Source organism: Podarcis gaigeae (genome assembly GCF_964106915.1).
Source record: "Podarcis gaigeae genome assembly, chromosome: 1".
Classification (NCBI taxonomy): domain Eukaryota; kingdom Metazoa; phylum Chordata; class Lepidosauria; order Squamata; family Lacertidae; genus Podarcis; species Podarcis gaigeae.
In genome coordinates, this window is record NC_139678.1 from 58,756,298 (window position 1) to 58,766,766 (window position 10,469).

The following is a 10,469-nucleotide window of genomic DNA, read 5'->3' on the forward strand; positions in this document are numbered from 1 at the left end:
AGCATAAGATTGAGGGCAGTGCAGGTGGTTCCCCCACACAGGGGAAATCAAGAAGATCCATAATTGAGTAGATCCAATGGGGGTGCTAAATTTTGGTCTTGCTCAGGGTGCCATTCTACCAAAGATTACCAAAGCCTGCCCCTGAAGAATACTAGTATCTTGGGGGGCCCTCAGATACATGGGGCCCCAATTCTGTGCATACCCATAAACCCACCAGTCGTTTCAACTATTAATAAATGCATTCATGTCCATATTGACATGACCTGATGTGGACCTGGTTCTGCCCCCTTCATGCTCACCCCCTTAGTTACTATTTTAGCTATGGGGGGGAGGGCAATGACTGCTGTAAAATTGGAGGAAGTTGGTGGTTGTGCTCATGGATTTCATTAAGAGGCTCCTCCATTTTCCTCATAATTCAAGGACTGGTTTAGAATAGACTAAATAGATGCACTATTGCCATGTATAAGATTGGTGTCTATTAACATTGGTATGAATGTATTGTTTTGCACATAGTCTATTATTGGAATATTTGTATCACATCCAATGCACCATTTTTGTGTCTCAAACTTTATTTCCCAAGATCAATACCCAAGCAAAACCTGTACTGAAATCAAGCCTATTTATAAGTATCTTCGCCTCTGACACCCAGATCTGAGATATTGCATCTGATGTTTCACTTTACATGATCTGCCATTTGATCGGCAGTAGTAAATGCCAATCTTCTTTCTGCATAGAGTTCCCAAGAAGCAGGAAGTTGCTGTGTTGTTATCAGTGTGATTGTGTCATTAATGATGGCCCTGCCAGACCATTTGCTTGGCTGATTAAGGCCAAAATAGTTATGTCCACTTCAGTCTCAGTGAAATTGATAATACGTAAGTGCACATAACTGAGCTGTACTGCGATTCATGTCTTTGCTATAAGATCATCTCCTTGAGACTGCTTGACAAAGGAAGTAACTTATATGACTGAAGGCTGGAATTTATAGATCTACAAGCCAGATCCAAATATAGTGCGCTATAAATGTGTAAGTATCTCTGCTGGCCACTTTTACCCTTCCACCAACTTTCTCTACCCAATGTATCACGATATCGCCAAGAGTAATTACATTAATTTCTTTAGTGCTTTATTTTCTATCCATACTCCATTCACATTAGCTCCCAGGTCTGTTTTCATATCTCTAGAGTACCTTCGACCTCATGCTGTACCTTGTTGACATTTGTGATGTATTTCTCAATGCTTCCCTCCCCCTCCGTTGACATCACAACTTTATTTTCAGCTCAGCGGTTTTCTTGGCTTTGAGCAATGAAACACTGCCTGCTCTTCAAGACTAATATATGGCCCCTGAGTGAAGGCGAGGCTGTGATCCAAATCAAGAGTTTCGTTGACACCATAATCCTTAGGAGTGCACAACTGGAGCATTTCATGAGCAGTAAGCAAAGGCTCCCTATTGATTTATGGCCCTGGTATTTGATCAGGAGTCCATGTTCTGTGTCACTACTACTACATGCAGACTTCTAATTAAGGAAATTAACTAGTTGTCTGACTTGTAAGAGGAGAATTGTTATATCTGTAGCATGAGACTGTTTTTATGGATTCTCCCTATTTTTACAGTGGATAGGCTCCAGGCATCTAAGAGCATTCAGTAGGGTCTGAAGAAACATCCCTAAAGTTCTAAGATCCAAACTTGCTACTGCAGTTGTCACATTATCCATCCTTTGCCCAACCTTGGAGAGGTACAGGAGGATATCTCTTTGTGGGCAGGGACAGAACTGAGGGCAGAGAAGTGCTGCATGACAGCATGGGGGTGGAGCTCAACCAGGGTATTTATGTTGGCTCCCTGCTTTCTCCTCTAGTGACACCCAGTCCTCCCTTGCTGAGATATCAGTACAGGATTAGCTGGCATGCTTACATTGGTCTCCTATTTTTTTACTCCCCATCTACTCTGCACCTGAGAACTGGGGGTGTGGGTGTGAGCAGGTAATTGATTTAGCTGGGGGTTGGGTTTGTTAAGTAGGCTGATTGTTCCTTCATAAGCTGGCAAGCCTGTGTGGTAAGTGAAACAAGGAAGACCAGTAGGGGAGTATGTTGGAACAGCTTTATGGTACACGAGAGTTGTCTGTGGGGCTTTGGTAGCTATCGATAGGGTAAGGACCAATGCTATGGCTAACTCTTGTAACAGGAGCATCTCCACCCACCCCCGTCGTTCAGCCCGGACACTGAGGTCCAGCTCCAAAGGCCTTATGGTGGTTCACTCATTGCAAGAAGTGAGATTACAGGGAACCAGGCAGAGGGCCTTCCGGGTAGTGGTGCCTACCCTATGGAACACCCTCCTGTCAGATGTCAAGGAAATATACAACTATCTGACTTTTAGAAGTCATCTGAAGGCAGCCCTGTATGGGAAAGTTTTTAAGGTTTGATCTGTTACTGTGTTTTTATATTTTGATGTAAGCTGCCCAGAGTAGCAGGGGCAACCCAGTCAGATGGGCAGCATATAATTAATAAAATTATCATCGTCATCACACTCAGAGTTGACATGCAAGGCAATTTTCCCATTTAGATGAAATTCTGCAAATTCTGTGTCCATCCATAAAGGTGGATGGTTCCTGTGGATTCCCTAATAATTGCTCAGAATCATGAATTCACATCCTCTGTTCACTTTAGGGTATTTGGAACATTAAATGCACAGATACATCTGTAAGGTTCAAAGGCAGAAAAAAGAACACTGGTGGTATAAAACTCTGCAGTCAGGAGGAGAAGGGGTGGGATCAGCACAATTTTTGTCTATAGCTGTCTGGATACAGCATCCTATAATCCTATAGCAACTTAAGTGGAGGCACCGACTTTGTAGAATTTCCTCCTAGATGATCTCCACTGGGCTCCTCTTTGCCTCTCTCTATGACTGGCAAATACTTAAAACAAAAAATCTAATTGGCTTTTTCCATATAGTCTGCTGTTTTACACCTTGCATGCTACCCATTGCATTTTTTTCCTTTGCTAACATTTTAACTGCAGCTATTTAATAGTTACTGACTTGCTGCTTTTAATATTTACATTTTGTCCTCTTGCACTTTTGGATTTATTTATTTTGCTTGGTTTTCACACAAAGGCAGGTGATATTGTGAAATCAAACCAATGTCATTTCGGATCATGTGGTGTAGTCTAAGAATTTGCTCCCCCCCCCCCAAGTCCAAACAAGTTCAGAGCACACCATAAATGGATCATCTGAATATCAGCCTGCCCATGACCAATGATTCAGTTCACCCATTCACCACTCATTCTGGGATGGCGGGTAAAAGTCCTTGGTCACAAGGGGACTAGCTATATGAGCTGCCCCTTACATAAATGCTTTACTCTCTTGCCATAGGAGCCAGCTTCTAGGGACCGTGGGGGCTTCTGCCCCCGCAAAGTTGATGTGCATTTGCATTCAAATGGGGTGTGCACACTGTGTCATGTGATTGATTTTATTATATTCAAGTTAGCATCCTGCTGCATCCATGCTTTGCCGTTTCAGTGTTTACTAAGCACAACTAAGAAGCTCCCATGTACTCGATTGGGCCGTTGGTCCACCTTGCTTAGTATGGCTTCTGCTGATTGGCAGCCATTCTCCAGGGCCACAGGCATTTCACATCACATGCTACTCGAGCCTTTTAACTGGAGATGCCAGGAACGGACTCTCAGGCTCCTGCATGGGTGCTCTGCAGCACTACCAGCCTTAGCTGCTTAAACAAATCTCTGCAGCACAGTGGCCATGAGGCATCCATCCTTTCCTTGCACTCCCTGTCAATGCATACCTGTGAAGAAACTGTTGGCATGCCAGCATTTTCGGCTTGCAAAACAAACCCTTTTGCTCCTGCAGTACCAGCCAGCAACCACAGAGTGTCTTCGAGCCGGAGGATGACACCCTTCCCACCCCCCTCCCGCCCAGCAATCTGCCATTACTCCCCTCTGACCTGAAGTTCTCTAGATTGTTTCCAACCCTGCATTGCTAACCTCACGGAGCCAATAGTATTCCCAGTATTTTGGGGTGGTGACTCACAAGACAGTTATGAGGGCTCCTTAAGGGGCTCTCGGAAGTCTTGGTGTAAGCAACACTCTCTTTTGACCACAGCTGTAAGCCTGAAACTTTGCACACATTTAAGATCTCTCTCTCTCTCTCCCTTTCTCACACTTCAAGGGTGTGCAGTTTTTTTCCCTCCTCGGTTTTTCTTTCTTTGTGCACAACATCTTCAGTCTTGAGGATGTGCATCAAAAACATTTTGAAAGCTGTGAGCAAGGGAAGCATGGAGTGACATTCTTAATTCCCTCCCACTTATTTAATATACTTAATATTTAATATACTTTTTTTTCTTACTTATTTTCACCTCCTACTTTGTACCCTGAGGATCCAAAAGGTCCATTCCTTTGCTCTCACTGCAACTGCTGCTTAGCATAGAGTAACTTCTCTCCGTTAACAACCCCCAACTATTTATAATATGAGTTATAGGGTTAGAATCATAGAGCTGTGGGGGTGGAAGGGACCCCGAGGGTCATGTGGCAAAGCCCTTGCAATGCAGGAATCTCAGCTAAAGCATCCAGTGTTTGTCATATTCAGAGTACACCCACTGAAACGAATGGACATGCCTAACTTAGGTGCATTGATTTCAATGGGTCTCCTCTGAGGAAACAACCAAAACCTCCCTGTGTATGGCTCTTATACTAATGGTGGAGTGATTGGATGTTATGACACCCCATCCAATTCTCTGTCATGGCAAGGTGGGTGGGGCAATTGTCAATTCTGTGCCCCCTCCCCTTGCTCTTCTCATTGAAGCCAGTGGGGAGGAAATGGATTGCAACCCCCAAAAACATACTTAAGGGAAATCACAGGCAAAAAAAAAAAATGCAGATAAATGAATAGTTATTGCAATTTTAAAAAATCTGTAACTCTGTGGTTGATTGTCAAGGGTTGTTGTTGTTGTTGTTAGGGATTATTTCCACCGTTAGTTGTCTAGAAGGAAATGCATTGCATCAGGTCTGAGGGTGGTGTAAAGTTGCATCATTGATGGGATGTGGATGTGGTTAGCGGCAGTACTGGATAGAGTGCAAGTGTGCTCCCTGCTTATCCAGACAGGTATGCCAGTGTGTCTTTCACCCTGGCGGCATCTCTCGGGTTTCACAAGCTTAGTGGGGTTTCTAAACTATAGCCTCTCAGCTGGCAGAACTCAAGTGCAGGACTGGGCTCTTAGCCATTTAGCTTAGGAGTGTGGAATCCCATTTGGACAGCAGGTCACAGAGAACTGGGGCCACATCTGAAAGGAGGGAAGCTGCTGCCCACCAGTCAATCACCTGACATCACAAGGCATCAGGTGGATACAACTCCTGGGCTTGCATTTGGGGTCAAATTTGTATGGTATTGAATGGAAGCCCCACTTGCTAGGGAACAACTAGGATTGCCCTTGAAAGCTCCTGATGGTTCCTTTGTAGCTGCAGCTTCACCTCTCCCACACCTGACATCATAAGACTTCAGGTGAGTGACAGGTGGGCATGAAATGGCCTTGTGGACCAAATTAGGAGTCCCATGCCTGCAATAAAGTGGTACCTCGAGTTATAGATGCTTCAGGTTACAGACACTTCAGGTTACAGACTCCGCTAACTCAGAAATAGTACCTCGGGTTAAGAACTTTGCTTCAGGATGAGAACAGAAATCGGGAGGCAGCGGCAGCGGGAAGTCCCATTAGCTAAAGTGGTGTCTCAGGTTAAGAACAGTTTCAGGTTAAGAACGTGCCTCCAGAACAAATTAAGTTCTTAACCTGAGGTACCACTGTATAGGCAAACCTATCCAGATACCAAAAGTTGGCATGTATTTTAACATGTACGGTAATTTTCTAACATCTAATTTTAAATGGTTGACTTTAAAGTTATATTGTTCTTTACTGACTTTAACTGATAATTTCAAAATATATTTTATTTTGTGTAAAACCTAGAGGTTTTTATGATTAAGCAGCAGACAAATTCAATTAAATAAATATACAAATAGGTGACATGACCAACCTGCTACTGAGTTTTCAGTATAAATATATACAAATAAATTATCATTATATGTTGTATGAATTGCATTCCTTATATGACAACATCCATTTCTAAAAGCATTTTTGCATTCAGTTTTTATTGTAGTTCTTCCTATTTTAGTACTTTAGGTTATACGTATGACAAATCATTTATAGTTGGAGACGTCTGTGCATAAATATATTTATCCTACTCTATTTTTGTTATGCTTTCTTTTCTTTTTTCTTTCTGTACAATAGCCAATTTCAGCATATTTTTGCCCCATTAAGATGATATCAATATAAAATCCTTTGGGGCTGATCCAGTTGGTCCACCTGGCACAGCTAGCCAGCAACTGCTGCTCTCTACTTGAAGGAGGGCTGTGGGCTGATGCTATGGGGATGGTTTCAGCACCAAGAATTCCCTTCCCATGGAACAACATGCATGGGTGTGGAGTGAGGAGGGTCTGGTGAGCAATGGAATTCTGCCTATTGTTTTAAAATTTTAAAATTATTACAGATCAATTTTATGTCTCACTAGCCCCCCCCCGAAAAGAAACAACAACTCCAGGAAAATATTATGACCACAGATTAGTTATCTTTCATCACCTCACTTTCAACAAAATAGCACATAAGGATCTTGAATAAATATTTTTCCCCTCCTTTTGTGCCAGAAATGGATGTTAAGTATTTGGAATTCCTTCCATCTCCATAATTTAAGTGAGCATCTGCCTTCTTCCATTGCTTTTTTTTTCTTTGTTCCTTCTGTGCCAGGTCTTATAAAACAAGATACCCTAGGATTTCATTCTAAAAATCTTATATTACTGCCTTGTGGTATACTGGACACGACAGATTCCTGCTTAATAATACTGTCTTACAGAATTCCTGCATGGTAACTGAATCCCAAGGGATTCCTTCTTGGTAATGATATCTCCCTGGGCTTCTGCAGCAATGCTTCCCAACAGGATATCCCTAGCTCCACCAGATGACAAGTTATGAAGCTTTCTTACCATTTCAAAGATAGTTTAACAACGTAAAGGACATGGACACAAAGGAATTGCATCATGGTTACATTCCTTCATTTATATGAGCTCATGAATGCTAAGATCTTCCTGTTTAAATTAGATTTAGGACCACAACGAGGGCATTGGCGCATTTGGAGCTGTGTGGAAAGGGAGCAGGTATATTTTTTCCCCTTCATACATTCAATGGATCAAAGTATGTGGGATGTCCTCACGGGAATTCAGTCATATTTAGTCTCCAACCCAGCAGAGTTGTCTCTCCATTCCCTCATATTGCCAGGCAGCAGTGAAAAGAGTGGTTAGCCTAAGCTTAGCTGCTTTTACAGAGCAATCCAAGACGTGCCTATTCTGAAATAAGCTCCAGTGACTTCACTCCCAGGTAAGTGAGTATAAGATTGCAGCCTTAGGCAGCTGCAGTGGGACTTCTGTGTAGTTAATCCACACAGGTGACGCTAATGTGAAATCCCCATACAGGCAAATCTTGAATGTATGCCACCGAGTGCTCCAGAGCTTTGGCCCATTATCTTGTTTCTTGTTTTATTGGGCCTCCATACATTGTGGACTCCAACATTAAACTTGGCCAGCCTGGTCAATGGACAGGTAATGATGTGAGTCGAACGGGATCTGGGTTGCCCATCCCTGGTTTAAATGCATCGTGGTCAGAAACCATGCTAAACAAATCATTTCCCCTTAAAATAGAAAGAAGCTGTTTGTCATTCTCTGTAACAAAACAAATACTGATATGCAGCAGAGGTATCATATTTGCACTACTGTAAAAGAAATACAGTTGGGCATTTTCCATTTCTCAAGCTCCTCCATATAGACTGTTGTCATTGTTGGAATTAATTACCGGTATGTGTATGATTGGCAGCAGTGGCATGGCCTCTATGCCCCAGTAAATTTAAACCAGGCTCATATACAGTGGTACCTTGGGTTAAGAACTTAATTCGTTCCGGAGGTCCGTTCTTAACCTGAAACTGTTCTTAACCTGAAGCACCACTTCAGCTAATGGGGCCTCCTGCTGCTGCTGCACGATTTCTGTTCTCATCCTGAAGCAAAGTTCTTAACCCGAGGTAATATTTCTGGGTTAGCGGAGTCTGTAACCTGAAGCGTCTGTAACCTGAAGCATATGTAACCCAAGGTCCCACTGTATGAAGAAGTTTTTAGAAGGCAGTACAGTGAACAACATTCTGCACTAACAGCAGTTTCCAGACCAAGTGCAAGAGAAGTCCCATGCAGAGTTCATTGCAGTCCACTTTTGAAGTCACATCTGCAAAAGAGTGGTCAAGTTCTCCTCATATATGAACAGTAATGACTAGATATGTTCAAGCAACTCATGTGATGATCATTCCTCAGTTAATATACAAAATGTGTATTTCTTCTAGGTGATTGTTTATTACCAGTAATTCATACAAGCACAGTGCATCACATATATTCCAGGGGTGGCCAACTCCCAAGAGACTGCAATCTACTCACAGAGTTAAAAACTGGCAGTCATCTACTCCCTTTTTGGGGGGTTCAGGTCAAAATTGTTGAGTTTTTCAGGGAGGAGGTAAAATGTTGAGCTTTTTTTAGGGGAGCCACAGTTGTTCAGCTTCTTTGCAGAGAGCCAGTGATCTACCAGTGATCTACCACAGACGTCCAGTGATCTACTGGTAAATCACGATCTACCTATTGGACATGCCTGACGTAGTCCATACCTTTTCAAACTGCTAGGTTGGCAGGAGCTGGGACAGAGTAATTTGAGCTCACCACCATCGCATGGACTCAAACTGCCGAGGAAAAGGTGGAATATAGATGCCATAAATAATAATCATTAAAAAATTGGAATCCTACTTTGCCAAATTGTTCAGAGCAGGAGACAACATAATAAAAACACAATTTTAAAAACAAAAATGCACTACAACATTTAGCATAACATCAACAGCAGCATCAAAACAGCGGCAGAAAACAATATCAAGAACAATATTGTCAGCTGAAAGCCCGATGGAGGAGCTCCTTCCAAAAGGCCATCAGAGAGGTCCCTTTCCTCACCTTCTGGCAGGAGACTCCACCATCCAAACCTGCTGCAAAGATGGCACAGGCAGTAATGCCTGAGGACTAAGTCACAACTGGCAAGTGAAAGAGACAGTTTTTAAGGGATGCGTGTGTTGGACATTGCACAAAATGCTGACCCTATTTCAAAACAATCGTTTTGGAAGCAACATGGAGCATACACATACATTCTAGTAAAGGATAGTGATGTAACTTTTGCAGGACAATAAAGAAATAATGTGTAAGGTGGCATTTATGTCTATCCATTTGAAGGGTATAGATGAAAAGTTAACACAATATGCCACAGTATTCTGAAACAGGGGAAAATGCAAGGCAGGTAGCAAAAGGAGCCTTAGCGTATCCCCTCTTTATTCAGCTAGTTTGTTGCCTGAATTGTGTCAGTGTACAATATACCTTTGTTTTCTGCTTCTGAAAACACTTTTCAAAAAACGAGGCTGAGAGGTATCAAAGGTAGGGCAGCTGCAAAGGTTTGCACCTCTGCAGCAGCTCCTTGCTGTCACTATTTGTTCACCTTCCCTCTCTGAGCATGCAAGCAGATCATGGGACCAAGCCTCTTCCTTTGCCTGTCTTGCACTCTCCCTCTGAGCAGTTGTGCAAATTTGGCACAAAGGGAGAAGGAAAGTGAATTGGCAGGGCATCAGTGACCAGGCATTGGCTCCCAGGCTGGGCTTCTTTAAACATTTCACAGGGTTTGCCACTGAGCATATTCTCAATGTAGATGAATAGCAAAACCTTCCCCCCCCACCCTTTTTTTTGCAGACACTGGATTGTTCCTTTCATAGGAACAGGAGGAGCTCCTTTATACAGTGTCACACCACTGGGCGACCTACGGTAACTCACTATTGTTTACACTGACTGGCAGCGGCTCTCCAGGGTCCCATTCAAGGTGCTCTCCCAGTCCTACCTGGAGATGCCAGGCATAGAACTTGGAACCTTCTGCATCCAAGGCAGATGTTCTAACACTGATTATGTTCCCAGGTACAGAATTCAAAATTATTGTACTGTATGAAGAGACCTTCAGCTTCCATGGATTTGACAAGAGTTGGAATGCCATACTATTCCATGAAATTGTATTCCTCCATGCCACATACAGAATATTATTTTCCCTCTGCATTTTGGCATTGTCTGGGGGAGGTGCATGAAACAAGCCAAAGTTGCAGGTACTGAACACAGTAAATAATGAAATACAATTTTGTAGGTGAGATGCAATCCCATAGCAGCAAATTATGATTGTACATTTAAAGTGGATTTGGAGCACTTTCACAATAAACCCTTGATAGGTTTTAAAAATAGAATTAGTGGGCTTATAATGTGTGTGTGTGTTAGTTAATTTGTGTGTGTGTGTGTGTGTGTGTGTGTGTGTGTGTGTTGC